The following is a 17,301-nucleotide window of genomic DNA, read 5'->3' on the forward strand; positions in this document are numbered from 1 at the left end:
TTACTTGGTAGTAATTTGTGCTTGAATGCTTGGTTTTATTTTTTTCACATAATTGCAAACTAATTGCATTAAGTGTGAAATTGTTGTTCTTTGAGGCTTCCAAGTATTAAAGATTCAATCTTTAATTATGTTAAGTGATTGAAACTTTGAGTTACTAAATTCCATGAATTTTTATTGAACTTTGTTGATTTAATCATTTTTTAGTTGATTGGAATCATAAAGTTTGAAACTATGTGATAGAAAATTATTTATCTTCACATTGAAAGGTATAATTTTTTCAAGGATTCACAAGTCTTAAAGTTGGAATCTTTATTGGACTTATGTCCATTTTTCCAACTCCCTTTTATTTTGTCAAAAACTCAAGATTAATTTAAACTAATTAAATTAATAGTGAGTAATTTCCCTCTTATTATTTTTGTTGCACCAAGTTAAACCAATTTAATTAAAGAATGGTTCTTGGGAATTATTTTGGTTAGATGCACTTTGAAAATTTTATTTTAAGTTAGACTTGTTTAAATTTTCATTTTTGCTTAATGAATTAATTCTAAAATTAATTTAGAATTGATTAGAGATGTCACACAAAATCGGGAATTAATCCCGAGACACAAGCATGCAAACCAAGGCACAATAGCCTCGTGGATTTCTGAGTCAGCGCCAAACGCCATCTGTAGCGCATGACGCTACGATTGGCGCCTGGCGCTAGACTTGGCGCCAATCTTAGCGTCTAGCGCCAACTTGGTTTTTTGCGTCAGAACTCTGTTTTTGATATTTTATATTTTTGGCTGATTTTCTTTATAAATAACGTCGTAAAAACTCCGTTTTTATTCATCTACAATCTACCAACTCTCATCAAGATTTTCTTGATTACTCTCTCTCTCTCTTTTCTAAACTAGCCATTTACATACAAAATTCCGCACTCATTAGATCTAGATACACCTAGCCATATTCGAAGTTGCCTTCGCCCTAGACGTGAAAGGTTTAATTTCTGAAGGTTTGGTCCCAAATCTCTCTTATTATTATTTAATTTAATTGTTTTGTTTATTGTTTTCCTTGAAGTTACTAACGCGTATATTTTGTTATTAGAAAGAGATACGAGGCATCAAAGTAAGTACTTTAATGGTTTTTTTTGATGTTATGATATAGAGTTCATAATTAGGTTGTTATTATAATTCCTAGTATCACATCTAGGATAAATTTAATACTAAGTATGATTATTATGATGCCTTTTATTTTCTTTCCTAATATTCATGTTAGTATCATGTTAGGGTTAAAGCTTTGATTTTTATTGCTTAGTGACATGCTAGGGTTTGTTATTAATCTTGTTAGTATCATGCCTAGGATCTTGCTATTATTATTATGCTTTGACATGATTCATGATTATTATTTATAATTGTTTTGATTATAATTATAATTTTATGGTTGTAATTATTATTATCATGATTATAATTTTTATGATGATTATTATTATATTGCTTGATTAAATTTATTGTTATTGCTTGATCACACTTTTTAATTGCATGTTTAAAGGGAATTTTTACTTGTAATCACGCTTAATAAGATAATTAATAATCTTGTTTAGGGTTAATTTGATTATAATTCAAGTGATCGCCAATAATAGCTTATTTGTGCATTAATATTCAACTAACATAGATTAAACAGGTTTAGGTGAAACCTATTGATTGCATGTTAGTCAGAAAGCGCACATGAATACGATCAGAATAAAGTAGAGGCCAATTATTAGGGCAGGTTCAATCTCTTTTAGGTTGGATTTGTACCTTCATCCCCAAACCCTATTTGGTTCAAGACCTTATGGAGTTTACGATCTCTTGGATCGTTAAGGGGTGTAACCTTCACCTCGTGAACGGTTTACAAGTTCCTAAAAAAAACTGTGGCAAAGGTTGAAAGGAATGGTGTCCTTCGAACAAGTGTACTATTCCGTTAGTGGGTTCAGAATTATTAGAAAGCTAATATATTCAGTAAGGTCAAGTGATCGGAATGCCTGGGTGGAGGCCGCTTCCGATCAGTAATATTAATGTATAATTAATATTACAGCTTAATCTTGACCGAACCCTTCGTGTCACACCCTAGCAAATATACGAATCGACTCGACGAATTAATTCGGAAGAAATTAATTCGTCGCCCGAGTGTTAAATATTTAGACGTTGGAAATTCGAGCTTGGAGCGTCGAAACCGAGCGTCGGAGAATCTCAAATGTCAAGCCAACATTTAGGATTTGGCGAGACGGGAAAATGCTTCAAGTAACAAGTAAAATCCTAGCCACGCGAAAGGCTAGGAAAGCGCGCCCAATAGATGTGTGCCACGTGGCAGCCACCTAGTGGCAGCCGCCAAGTGGCAGTGTGCCACGTTGGCAGCGTGCCACGTGGCAACGCGCCATGATGGCAGCACATGTGGCAAGGGCCGTGGACCCGGGGCGATGGGTCATGGACACGGGCCAAAATAAAATAGTCAACCGAACCTAACTTGGGGCTCAAGGTTGGGTGACACATGGTTAGTTCACATTGCATGTGAAATGCCTTGGGGACCAAGTGGGAAAGTGGTCCTCACCTAACCATGTGACACTTGTTACTTGTTCTTTGGTTTATTTAACTAAGGATTGAATTCATCAATATTTCCATGTGGGATCTTTTTGTGAAAAAGTCCCACATTGAAAGATGAGTGGAATTCACAAGCTATCCTTCCTTATAATTAGCCAAAGCATGGCTTGAGAATTCTTTGCTTGAGTGGGAGTTAGAAAGAGCATTGCATTTTGGCAAAAACTCTTAAACTCCATTAACACTTGGGTTTTGGTCGGACCTTGCTAACTCCAAGGTAGCGGACCTAAAAAGTCGGTGTTCGTCCTTTGTGGGTGGATACCGTTGGAGGCTCTCGTGTGAGCGGGGCTAAAGGTTTCAAGTAAGAGCCCGACTTTGAGGGCGAAGCACGCGTCAAAGGTAAATTACGATTCTATCCTTTTATGTTTATTTGTCAAGCTTTATGATTATGCTTTATGGTTTTATTAATTGCGAGTGGTTCTTTAGGTCGGGGTCGTTTCCGCGGTAAGTTGTACTTACCAAACCCCAACAAAAGTTTTAACTCTACCTTTTTTACTTGTGACTCAGAAGTAGAACAAATAGTTTCCATTACCTCAGACCCCTCAGTGTTAGGGGCATCCAAGTCACGAATCAAGGAGTCAATCTCTGCATCTCCTTCTCCTTTAGAGACCTCCAGGGTGAGAAAACTTCTAATGGATCATTATCTAACTCATGAGGCGTATCGTCTCTCACAATCTCATCAAGCACATCAATCCTGCAACAAGTATTCTCAAGCATAGGCGACTTCATCGCATGGTTAGATTAAAAGTCATTGTATCATCACCAACAGACAAAGTAAGGGACCCAGATTTAACATCAATAACAGCACCTGCAGTACACAAGAAAGGTCTACCTAAAATGATCGGGATATTACTATCCTCCTCCATATCCAAAACTACAAAGTCAACAAGAATAAAGAATTTCCCAACCCGAACGGGGACATCCTCCAAAACACCTAAAGGGTATTTTATAGAACAATTCGCCATTTGCAAAGTGATCTGTGTGCATTTTAAAGCTCCCATATTCAACCTGTTACAAACAAAAAGAGGCATAACAGACACACTAGCACCTAAGTCACATAAAGATTTATCAATGAATAATGCACCTACATGACATGGGATGGAAAAACTACCAAGGTCCTTAAGCTTAGGTGGGGATTTATTTTGCAATATAGCACTACACTCTGCAGTTAGAGTGACTGTTTCTACACCACCAAAGTCTTTCTTCTTAATAATCATTTCCTTTAAAAACTTTGCATACATTGGAACTTGAGAGACCAAATCAGTAAAAGGAACAGTTACCTCAAGGTTCTTGACCATAGTCAAGAACTTACCAAATTGTTGATCTACCTTGTTCTTTTGCATCCGATGTGGGAATGGTAGCTTTGGCTCGACAGGTGGAGGCTTGAAACCTTTCTTTTTCCCTTTCTCAGCATCACCTGCTTTAACTTTCCCATATTTTGAGGTGGGAACATCATCCAAGGCCTTCTCTACAACCTCACTCTTATCCTTCTCAATATTTGCATCATCAATAGGCATTTAGGGCCCTTCATAGCTAACACCACCACAAGTAGTGATAGCATTGGCGGTCTCCTTAGGGACAGTCTGTCCTGGTAAGTGGCCAGGTTGCCTTTGGATATTGGTACATGAGACTTGTGCGATTTGGTTCTCCAAATGTTTTGTCGTATTTTTTAACTCCTTGAGGTCAGACATAGTCGGCTCTTGAGTGATAGCATTCCCATGAGTGGGTTGTTGAGGTGGTCTATTGAAACCCGGAGGAGCATGATGAGAGGCCCCTTGTTGATTGGGTGGAGGCCTTGCAACATATTGTTGAGGTTGAGGGATCTGAGGCTGTGACCACTGTTGCTGAGGTTGAGGATTTTGAACATTGTTGCTTTTATATGAGAAGTAGGGATGATTCCGCCAACCTTGATTGAATGTGTTAGAATATGGGTGTAGGCGTCGCTCGAAGTGCGCCTACGTTAAAGCATGTGTGAATATGCTTGGCACTCATAGGAAGTGGGAATTGACATTACGATTAGGGACAAAGCAAAGTAGGGAGCCGCCAACAAGTTTTTAAGGAACTTGTAAACCGTTCACGGATCATAAAAAGGCAACCACGAATATGGGACAATGAAGGCAACAACTATTGACCCGTGAAGGTTACACCCCATTCATAATCCATGAGATTACTAACTCAATATGGTTCGGAACCTGTAGACACCCATTTGTGTCTCCCCAAAACCAAACCCGGTGATGAGTACTTTTCACGTCGAATCATAATCGAATGAAGTGAAAGTGTAGAAAGTTTAGTGTTGCGGATAGTTTTAATTTCTTTTCTCTTCTCTCTGTTTTTGAAAACCTATTTTAAGAAAACAGCCAATCCAGTTTGTTTGGTTCATGATATGGGTCCAATAATTGTGTAGTTGGATAGGGCTTGAAAAGATCTTTCCAAAGATGTATTATAAGCCCAATTCCGATGAATATTGAGGAAGTTATGGTCAAATTACTAAACTGGGCCCGGTTTGAACCTTATATGCGGCCCAATGATCTAGGGGAGTGCCTAATATGGATTTATCATTCCTAATGCAATTAGGAATGGTTTTAGTCTTCTAAATTCTTCTAGAAGGTTCCTTTCATTCCTAATTCAATTAGCATTGATAAATTGACTTTTGTTGAATTTTTAAAGTTTTAATCAGAATAAAAGAATTTTTTAAGGAAAATACGATTTTATCCTCCTGTACGGTTAAATTCTATCTGATTTTAGAAAACGCGTCAAAAACCTGATTAGCGCCTAACGCCAACATTAGTGCCTGGCGCTAAGCTTGGCGCCTGGCGCTAGCATTAGCGTCTGGCGCTAACTCTGTTTTTTCACATCTGAACTCTGGTTCGATTTTATATCTTTTTGGTTGATTTTCTCTATAAATAGCCTCCTAAAAACTCCGTTTTCATTCATCTACAATCATCAACTCTCTAGTTTTCTAATTCTTATTCTCTCTAAGCTTAAAACTTATTCTCTCTCTTTTCTAAACCTACCCCTCTTTTACAAACAAAATTCCGCACTCACAAGACCAAGAAACGTACACCTAGCATTATTCGAAGTTGCCTTCACCCTAGACGTGAAAGGTTTTAATTTCTGAGGGTTTGGTCCCAAATCTCTCTTCCAATTATTTAATTTAATTGTTTTAATTATTATTTTTCTTGAAGTTACTAACGCGTGTATTTTGTTATTAGAAAGAGGTACGAGGCATCCAAGTAAGTGCTTTAATGTTTTTTATTGATATTATGATGTAGAAATCATGCTTAGGTTGTTATTATAATTCTTAGTATCATGTTAGGATATTTTCCTTAATTTGATGTTTAGGCCAGGGTGACAACAATAAATTCCTAGTATCATGTCTAGGGTAACTATAATATCAAGTATGATTAAAAGTATGATGCCTTTATATTCTTTCCTAATATTCATGTTAGTATCATGTTAGGGTTAAAGCGTTGATTTTTATTGTTTAGTGACATGCTAGGGTTTGTTATTAATCTTGTTAGTATCATGCCTAGGATCTTGCTATTATTATGCTTTACCATGATTATTGATTATAATTATTATTTGATAATATTATGATGCTTGATATTTATTGTTATTCCTTGATCACACCTTTTATGCATGTTTAAAGGGAATTGGTACTTGTAATCACGCTTATATAAGATAATTAATAATCTTGTTTAGGGTTAATATGATTATAATTCAAGTGATCGCCAATAATAGTTTTATTTGTGCATTATATTCAACCAACATAGATAAACAGGTTTAGGGTTAATCCTATTGATTGCATGTTAGTCAGAAAGCGCACATGAATACGATCAGAATAAAGTAGAGGCCTATTATTAGGGCAGGTTCAATCTCTTTTAGGTTGGATTTGTACCTTCATCCCCGAACTACCAGTCATGGTTCCGGACCTATTGGAGTTGACGATCTCCTGGATCATTAAGGGGTGTAACCTTCACCCTGTGAACGGTTTACAAGTTCCTAAAACTTGTTGGCGACTCTTTTATTTGCTCTATCTTCTTTCCCTTTGGACGCCACCGTACTTTAGTGTATGATCACAGTGGGGTTCAAGCTAGGGATGATGCTTGAAATATTCCCTATAGAACCACGAAAGGAGGATCGGGGATGATGGTACGAAGTGAGTCATGGAGTCACATTTGTCCATATTGGCCTCTACTCGATTCTTACAGTGAAAAGTGATTCATGTGATCTCAAAGGCATGCAAATAAAGATTCAATTTGCTACAAACTATTATTAGGCAAAATTGGTTTAATATTAATGCAACACATAATTCTAAAATATTGGTGATCATCACTTGATTAAACAACAAGATTAAAAAGGAACCTAAACCGGTTGTCCAAATTATCTTATTAGGCGTGGTTTTCAATTACATATTCCCTTTAAACATGCAATATGGTGATCATAATAACAATAATAGAATAAACATTAATATTGGAAGCCATTTAACAATAATATTGTTAGTCAAATCAAATCATAACCCTAATCATGATAATAGTAATATAAAATAATAAGAGTAAGTAAGTGATTAATTACTCACTTTCCGCGTTTCCTTGAATTGCTACATCGTGAATAAACTGTTAGCAACTTCAATAAAAATATATATCAAATTGAAATTAAATTAAATAATAAATAAAGTTGACTTGGTCCAAACCCTCGGTTAATTATACATTTCACGCCTTGGTTTAAGTATAGAACTTTGGGTATTGTATGAACTCCTTGGAGTGCTTAGGGGAAGTATTATGGAAGAATAGGGTGGCTAATATGTAGGCTAAAGAGGGGGAAAAAAATTATTTTGTGATCAAGCTTGTTGATGATTTAAAAAGAGGTGATATAACCTCTATTTATAGAGAAAAACGAGGGGTTGAAGAATTAAGATAAGATCCGAATTAAATTAGAATAAAACTCGATAGACTACAGTTTTTGTGGTTTTTGTTTTTATCATATCTTTTGATCCATAAATCGGAATAAGATGAATAAGATATCTTTGGAAATATCTTGAAGTCTTCTTTTTAACCTAATTAGAATCAGATTAAAATATTTTATATAATAAAATATATGGCCGAAATAGTGAGACGGTGTCAGTTTTGGATAGAGTTTGATATTTTATTCATATCTTTTTCATTATAGCTCGGAATTGATATTATAATATATCATTGGAAAGATAATTTCAAGGTCTATCCAACCATATAATATTTGGATAAAAAATATGAGTGAAAAAAATCATATCTGACTATCTTTGAACGTCTTTCAATTCGGATAAAAATGGGATTTTCAAAAAGAAAAGTTTTATTCAATTTCAAACTCTTTAACCTTATCTTTTCAAAAAGGATAATTAATGTCTTTTAAAAACTTATAGAAGCTTCCAATTAATCCTAATTGGTTCAGGAATTGGATTAAATCATTTGGACCCTCCACATTATCATTGGGTCGTAGGTAAGGTGAGCTTAGGTTCGGTTTGGGCTCAATTTAATATTTTGGCCATAACTTATTCGTTATAACTTGGATTTAGACTTATAATATATCGTTGAAAAGCTCTTTTCAATCCCCATCCAACTATTCAATCATTGAACCCAGATTATGTACCAAAATAAACTGAAATAAACGTTTTTATAAAAAGGACACGAAATGAATGATTTTAAAAGACACGAAATGAATTATTTTGGGTTTAAAGGCACGAAAAAAAGAAAATAAGTTATGATTTGGGGAAATGGGATAGGAATTGGGTTGGTTTATGAAATGGAAATATGGATAGAACATGGATTTAAGCACTCCAAAGATTAAATACTCATCCCGACCAATAATGGCGGTGAAAGGTGGTTAATCATCGGGTTTGGTTTTGGGGAGACATTTTTAGGTGTCTATAGTAGCCCCCACTTTGACAGAGTTTGTAGAAACGTCAGTTTTGAAAACGATAATCAAAGTAGCCGATAGGGACGGAGAATATTTAAAGACGTTCTGCGATCCTAAATCACTCTTTATATACCGATACCTGCAAAAAATGTTAATTCCACAGATAAAAGAGTAAAGGGATAGAACTCTTATCTGACACCAGTGTATCGGTGACAAATAAGTTTGGTATTTTCCTATGCTTGAAGGAATCCACCGGATGACGTTTGTTGAAATGCTTTCCATGCTTGAGGAAAGTCGTCAGATGAGTTTGGTAGCTTTCTAAGCCTGAGAAACCTACCGGATGACACTTTCCATGCTTGAGGAAAGTCGAAATATGATTTTGGCGTTTTTCTATGCTTGAAGAAATCCACCGATATTGTTTTACATGCTTGAGGAAAGCCGACAAAGGAATTTGGTGGTTTTTTATGCTTGAAGAAATCCACCGGATAATACTTTCCATGCTTGAGCAAAGTCGACAGATGATGAGATTACAAGTCTCTGTGTATCGAGAACCTTGCGTCATGAAATGATGGTGGTTCGATTGTCCCCGAACGTGGGCGGTAGATGGTCCGCTTGTCCCCGGACGTGGGTTGTAGTTTGTCCGCTTGTCCCCGGACGTGGGCTGTAGTTGGTCCGCTTGTCCCCGGACGTGGGCTGTAGATGGTCCGCTTGTCCCCGGACGTGGGATGTAAATGGTCCGCTTGTCCCCGGACGTGGGCTGTAGATGGTCCGCTTATCCCCAGACGTGGGTTGTAGATGGTCCGCTTGTCCCCGAACGTGGGTTGTAGTTGGTTCGCTTGTCCCCGAACGTGGGCTGTAGATGAGACCTGCAAAAATAAATTTGCCAATGGACTCGTATATATTGTGATTGACTTGACCACTGACTTGACCAAGTTTGACTTGATGTGACATGACATGTGTATGACTTGTGAGTGTGTGTGTGTATATGTGTGTGTGCATACACAAGCAAACGAAGATGCAAAAGCAAAAAATTTTCCGTCAATTTTTGTCAAGAGTGGAGGGTACCGACTTTCTCCCGAAAAAGAAAGATGTGAAAACTGAACTTTTATTTTTGAACTTCCCTCGATGAGAAAATTTTGAAAAAGTTTTTTTAAACTTTCCCAAAAGAAAAGACGCGGAAAAAGGAAAGAAGTTTTGAACTTCCTCGTTGAGCAAGACAAAATGATTAGCATGGATTGAATTGCTTTTCTTGAAAGTAATGTATGCATGATGCATGTCCTTAGGCCAGGAGGCTAAGGACAATTACATCATGTGACACGATGAATGAACTTAGGTCATGGAGCTAAGAATCATATATGGTGCAAAGAAACGATCTTGAACGTCACTTAGGTCTGGAAGCTAAGCACGTATACAGATGAAGTGATTATTGCATAATGAATGTTTCTTAGGTCAAGGAGCTAAGCACGATATGCTTTGTATGATTAAAAATCATTGATATATAAATTTTTCTCATCACATTATGCGATGCATGCATGAAACAATTAATATTGCTCAGGTCAGGAAGCTAAGAAAGTATACAATGTTTCTTCAAATGAATGTTGTCTTTAAATATGATGAAACATGCACAGTGTTGAAACATGATTTCATGATAAAGGGCTCTTAAAGGGAAGGATGATTGATATGGATATGGATGTGTGAGTGAAGTGTGTGAATGTGATACTAAGGCTGGCTGCAAGGGTTATGGCGATGGAAAGAGATGTGAGAAGAGTCAAAGATGATGACTCTTTAGGCTAGGTAGGCTAAATGATGTGGGTTCAAGCCCCCAAGTCTATCTCTAAATGGGTAGGGGTAAGAATTGGATATTCTTTGACTCGATCATGCATGGATATGAATATGAATGTGGCTTCACCTCGATGTGAGGTTGCCTACGTATCCGTTAGGAATCAGGCCGAACGTAGCTCTAACCGAACTTTGCAAAAGTGTGTGTACACCTCAAGAGGTCTTTCAAGGGTTTTTTATGTGGTTAAGCTGATGGTTTAAGGAAGAAAGAGGTAAAAGGCTCAAGACACGTGAGAAGCCCCCAAGATATGAAATTATGCATTTGAAAATTTTGAATTTTGCAAGTGTATTTTCTTTTTTTTTTTTTTTTTTTGGTAGGCAATCTCAGATCATGCGGTCCATCACTCACTTAGCATTCATGTTTCTCAGTCACGGTACCAAGCACTCGATGAGAGACGCAATTTGAGACGTGTTCATATCAAAGACATTAGAACACTTGCCTTTAGACATTATTTTATTGTTGCTTTGCTGCTTTTTTTTTTACTTGCTTTTTGAATGTTATACAATTACACATCTTCCAATCCCAGGGTTAAGTGAATGTGGGTTGAAGAAATGAAGGTCAAACATTAGACGAGGCTTAAAGGGGTTGATGAAGAAATGGAATGTGATTGAACGGGTAACAAGGAATTACAGGGTTGCAAAGGTGCCTCAAATCATTGGTGTACCTTGTGTTTAGTTCGGTAATTGATTTTTTTTTTAAGGATGAGTGAATGAAAAATGCTATGATCAATATGTAAAGGAAATTGCTCATTTTATTAATTGAATAAAGGCGAACGAAACACATGAAACATATAAAAATTTGAAATGGAAAACCTATGCTAGACATGAATGGGGGAATGGAGATGAATGATAAAAAAAAAATCATGAAATCTTTCACAAAGGATCTGTTGTGCGCCTTGTGTTCATTACTTCTTCCCGCCTGGAGGGACAGGAAGTTTGTTTGCATCCACCAAGTCTTGAATGGCGTCCTTCAAATTCCAACATTGCTCCGTAGTGTGGCCCTTTCCTTGATGGTACTTGCAATGGGCATTGGGATTCCATTTGGCGGTCCTTTCTTCAGGTTTTGGCTTTGGAAATGGCCCAATAGGTGTGATCAAGCCTTGACTGTAAAGGCAATCAAAAGCCACATCATAAGTCATTCCTAAAGAAGTGTAAGTTCTTTTCTTCTTGGGCAATGGAGCATTAAGAGCTAACATTTCATTGAGATCAACTTGGGTTATATTGTTGGTAGTATTTTCGTGCTTAGAAGACGAAGAAGAAGAATGGTCGTTCTTCTTGTTTTTCCAAGTTTTATTATTGTTACTACCGGCGGTCTTTATTAGATCATCCTCGATATTGATGGCAATGTCATATACAACTTCAAAAGTGTTCAAAGGAAGAAATTTGAGATGCTGCTTGTACTTATGAGTCAAATTTTTAAAGAAGATGCGAATCATCTCTTTTTCTTTGGGAGGATCTACCAAGAGTGCATTTGTTTCCCTCCACCTGTTCAGATAAGCGGTGAAGCCTTCATTCTCTTTCTGTTTGAGAATGGAGAGTTCACGTTCAGAAGTTCTAGCTTGAATGTTACACTTGTAACGATTCATGAAACTTTTGGTGACATCTTCCCAAGTTGAAATGTATTTGGCATCTAGAGAATAAAACCATTGTTGGAAAGCATGCTCTAAGGAGAGAGGGAACACCGTAGGGAAGAGTGTTACGTCCAATCCCTTGAAAGCCATGGTTGCAGAGAACGCCTTTAAATGGAACATTGGGTTGTCAGTTGGCTTGAACTTGGGGATAGCAACAGTGGAGAACTTCTCAGCCAGTCTGTCCTTCATATCCAATGGAGTAGGAGGCCGTTCCACATAGGTGAAATCCTCAGAAATCTTGCTCATTTGCTCCTTGATCTTGTCCATTGCAGCCGCGGTAACTTTGTTTTGCTCTACACTGTTGACTCCGGTAGTGAGTGCTTGTAACATGTTAGACATTGTCTCAATGGACTTGTTAATGTTCTCAATATCTTCTTTAGTGGCCATTGAAAGGTGATAAGTAATGTTCGTGGAGATGGCAAAGTTCTCTTTGAACGCCTCTTAGATCTGAGAGATTGTTGTGGTAATGACTCGAACCGTATTAATCTATCCCTGCTCCTTGATCAAGTACTGTGAAATAAAACTTGACCCATTGCTCAAGATAGTAAAGGAAGGGAAGGGAAAAAATAGACATTTGAAAACAGGTGAGAAAAAAAAAACTCCACTCATTTTTAATATGACAGAAAATGATGCATGCATGGTCCTAGTATACGATCATAAACAATATAGTGCATGACTCGGAGACAAAGTTTGTGCAATGACTCAACACGTGTGATTAGGTGAGTTTATTAAGACTCGTGGTATGATCGCATGGCTAGATATGAGGACGTTGTGAAAAATAAAGGATCAAATGACCAAATAGCACGGAAGACTAAAAGACAAACTAACTTAAATAATTTTGTCCAATTTTAGTGTTTATGCTATTTACTAGGTGAAAACGGTCCATTGGCAATCGTTAGTCATAAATAAGATCAACCACAATCAAAGACAAAGAACACATGTTAAGGTTAGCACAAAAATCGATCACAAGAAACTAGGAAGAGGACTAGAATCTAGAAGAGTTAGGACTCAAGTGTATAAAAATAAATAAATAAATAAAAATAAAAATCTATAATCCTATGTTATACGAGTTGACACAGATTATAGGAATTGGCTAAGACTAGCTTGACACGAAAAGATATTAAGAAAAGGCTGACACTAAAAAAGACACCTAAACTGGACAGGCTGTAGTATATTGGTTATAACTTTTGATCCGTGACTTTGATTGGACGAAACCAACTCCAAATAAAAGATAAAACTCGGGGCTACAGATCCATAGGTGACATGACACGTAACTCTTTTTAGAACTCTAGATATGACCAAAACAAGTTGACTTTTGTGCAGGATACGAGAATAAAAAATCCAGGTGACTCAAAAATTAAAAAAAAAAATCTATGACTCGACTCTAATAAAAAAAAAAAAAAAGGGTTTGATAAGAGAAAAATATAAATAAATAAATAAAAGGTCAAAAAAATTGTACATGTAAGCACATTGTCACGCATGATGCAACGAAGTTCGCAACCTAGAGTCAAGATCTATATTCCACTATGGTCAAGCTTTTGGGTGTCAAAGGGTACCATGGTTAAGAGTTTGGACGCGTTAGCAAGGCAGCCTCCCTTGAGGGTGTATGCCAACGGGCGGCTCCGCGAGTTTGTGATGAAATCGAACTCGACTCCATGGTTTGGGTGGTTTTAAAAACTCGGATGAACCTTTATTGCCATGGGCGTTTTCGGGTTGATAGAGCTTAAATCCCCCGGGCTAGCCACATACATAGAACACGTACTATTGTGGCAAAATAGGTAACCTAAAAAGCATATGCATATGTGACAATGCCAATTAAATCGCAGGAATACAATTTAATAATCTTTCAAGTCTCATCCACTCATCATAATTAAATACCGATCACTCAAATCGATAAATAACCAAGAATCCTCCCCAGTGGAGTCGCCAAATTGTAGGCGTCGCTCGAAGTGCGCCTACGTTAAAGCATGTGTGAATATGCTTGGCACTCATAGGAAGTGAAAATTGACATTACGATTAGGGACAAAGCAAAGTAGGGAGCCGCCAACAAGTTTTTAAGGAACTTGTAAACCGTTCACGGATCATAAAAAGGCAACCACGAATATGGGACAGCGAAGGCAACAACGATTGACCCGTGAAGGTTACACCCCATTCATAATACATGATATTACTAACTCCATATGGTTCGGAACCACGAAAGGAGGATCGGGGATGATGGTACGAAGTGAATCATGGAGTCACATTCGCCCGTATTGGCCTCTACTCGATTCTTATAGTGAAAAGTGATTCCTGTGATCTCAAAGGCATGCAAACAAAGATTCAATTTGCTACAAACTATTATTAGGCTAAATTGGTTTAATATTATTGCAACACATAATTCTAAAATATTGGTGATCACTTGATTAAACAACAAGATTAAAAAGGAACCTAAACTGGTTGTCCAAATTGTCTTATTAGGCGTGGTTTTCAATTACATATTCTCTTTAAACATGCAATATGGTGATCATAATAACAATAATAGAATAAACATTAATATTGGAATCCATTTAACAATAATATCGTTAGTCAAATCAAATCATAACCCTAATTATAATAATAGCAATATAAAATAATAAGAGTAAGTAAGTGATTAATTACTCACTTTCCGCGTTTCCTTGGATTGCTACATCGTGAATAAACTGTTAGTAAATTCAATAAAAATATAAATTAAATTGAAATTAAATTAAATAATAAATAAAGTTGACTTGGTCCAAACCCTTAGTTAATTATACATTTCACGTCTTGGTTTAAGTATAGAACTTTAGGTATTGTATGAACTCCTTGGAGTGCTTAGGGGAAGTATTATGGAAGAATAGGGTGGCTAATATGTAGGCTAAAGAGGGAGAAAAGAATTATTTTGTGATCAAGATTGTTGATGATTGAAAAAGGGGTGATATGACCGCTATTTATAGAGAAAAAAGAGGGGTCGAAGAATTAAGATAAGATCCGAATTAAATCGGAATAAACTCGATAGACTGCAGTTTTTACGGTTTTTGTTTTTATCATATCTTTTGATCCATAAATTTGAATAAGATGAATAAGATATTTTTGGAATTCTCTTGAAGTATAATTTCTAACCCAATTAGAATCAGATTAAAATATTTTATAAAATAAAAGATATGGCCGGAATAGTGAGACGGTGTCAGTTTTGGATAGAGTTTGATATTTTATTCATATCTTTTCCATTATAGCTAGGAATTGATATTATAATATATCATTGGAAAGATAATTTCAAGGGCTATCCAACCATATAAAATTTGGATAAAAAATATGAGGCACGAAAATCATATCTGACTATCTTTGAACGTCTTTCAATTCGGATAGAAATAGGATTTTCAAAAAGAAAAGTTTTATTCAATTTCAAACTCTTTAATCTTATCTTTTCAAAAAGGATAATTAAGATATTTTAGAAACTTATAGAAGCTTCCAATTAATCCTAATTGGTTAAGTAATTGGATTAAATCATTTGGACCCTCCACATGATCATTGGGTTGTAGGTAAGGTGGGCTTAGGTTCGGTTTGGACTCAATTTAATATTTTGGCCATAACTTATTCCTTATAACTTGGATTTGGGCTTATAATATATCGTTGGAAAGATCTTTTCAATACCCATCCAACTATTCAATCATTGAACCAGATTATGTACCAAAATAAACTGAAATAAACATTTTTATAAAAAAGGACACGAAATGACTGATTTTATAAGACACGAAATAAATTATTTTGGGTTTAAAGGCACAAAAAAAAAGAAAATAAGTTATGGTTTGGGGAAATGGGATAGGAATTGGGTTAGTTTATGAAATGTAAATATGGATAGAACATGGATTTAAGCACTCCAAAGATTAAATACTCAACCCGACCAATAATGGCGGTGAAAGGTGGTTCATCATCGGGTTTGGTTTTGGGGAGACATTTTTAGGTGTCTACAATGGGTCATTTGGTTGCCTTTGTTGAAGGGCATTCACCTGCTCCATCTGATTGGTATCTTCATAATTCTGAGCACATTGATATCCAAAGTGACCCTGTATACCACACAATTCACAAAAAAAAGTTAGTTTGCAGAGGTTGAGAAGACATAGCATTAACAGATACAAGAGAGGAGTCTTGAGTGGTCTGTAATGCATCAATCTTTGCAGTTAATTAAGCCATCTGAGAGGTCAAGATTGATTAGGCTTCAACTTATATCTTCCCTTTCTTTGCTCGCGTTCTTGGAGAAGAGAAATGATTGGCTGCAAGATTTGCAAGGAAATCATACCCTTCCTCGATTGTCTTGTCAAGGAAAACACCACCTGCGGCAAAATCAACAATACATTTAGTCTCGAGTTCTAGTCCGTTATAGAAAATACGGACAAGATTCCACTTCTCAAAATTGTGATGCGGGCATGATCGTTGAAGATCTAAGAATCTATCCCATGCTTCCCTAAGAGATTCCCACGACTCTTGAGAAAATGTTGATATTTGATGTCGAATCTTTTCAGTTTTTTTAGGAGGGAAATATTCTTTAAGGAATGCTTGAGAAATTTTGCTCCACTCCGTCTCCTTAACTGTATTCAACCATTTTTGAGCTCTATCGCAAAGGGAAAATTCGAACAACATCATTCTCAATTGATCTTGAGTGACTCCTTTGTGATGAACATTTAGCACAATTGTTGAAATCGCTGCAAGTGATTAATTGGCTCGTCAGTAGGATGGCCGCTAAACTGATTTTGTTGGACCATACTGAGCAATGCGGGTTTAACTTCAAAGTTCTCTGCAGTGATTGCTGGCATTTTAAGAAGCGTTGGAATGCCACCTTTGGATGGTACCCCGTAAGAATTAAGAGACCTATTGTCATTCATCTCTTTGCGTGTGTCAGACTGTGTTGTAGAGCACTAGAGCTCTTCTGTGAGTGGGTCTTTTTCTGCTTTCCTTTCCCTTGTTTTTTGAGTTGCCTAAGGGTCTTGTCCAAGTCCGGATCCGTAGGGATCAAATCACCTGTTCGTTTTGACCAGGGCATAAACAAAAAGAAAAGAAAGCAATGAGAATGTCCCAATTGAAACTAGAAGTTCCAATGGGACAGTGGAACCAGTTCAAACAATCAAACTAAAACTAATAGAATCTAGCCATCTCCCCGGCAACGGCGCCAAAAACTTGATGAATAAAAAGTTATACCGCAAGTGCACGGTGTTTGTTGTTAGCAGAGACTTAGCAAATACGGGTCGAATCCCACAGGGAGACAGGTTCTATTAGTTTTTGCCCAATTATTATAAACTATTTCAATAAACGAAGAGTGGTTTGAAGATTAATTA

General features: G+C 36.6%; 1 non-coding gene across 1 annotated transcript; it reads left to right on the top strand.

Moving 5' to 3' along the window:
* The first annotated feature begins 16,379 nt into the window (after nucleotides 1-16,379).
* LOC145629743 (small nucleolar RNA R71) lies at nucleotides 16,380-16,485 on the top strand. The gene has a single exon (XR_014111892.1). It is a non-coding gene; the product is annotated as a small nucleolar RNA R71 (small nucleolar RNA).
* Nucleotides 16,486-17,301: the final 816 nt, after the last annotated feature.

The sequence above is a fragment of the Chenopodium album genome, chromosome 4 (genome assembly GCF_948465745.1).
Source record: "Chenopodium album chromosome 4, dcCheAlbu1.1, whole genome shotgun sequence".
In the NCBI taxonomy this organism is placed as follows: Eukaryota; Viridiplantae; Streptophyta; class Magnoliopsida; order Caryophyllales; family Amaranthaceae; genus Chenopodium; species Chenopodium album.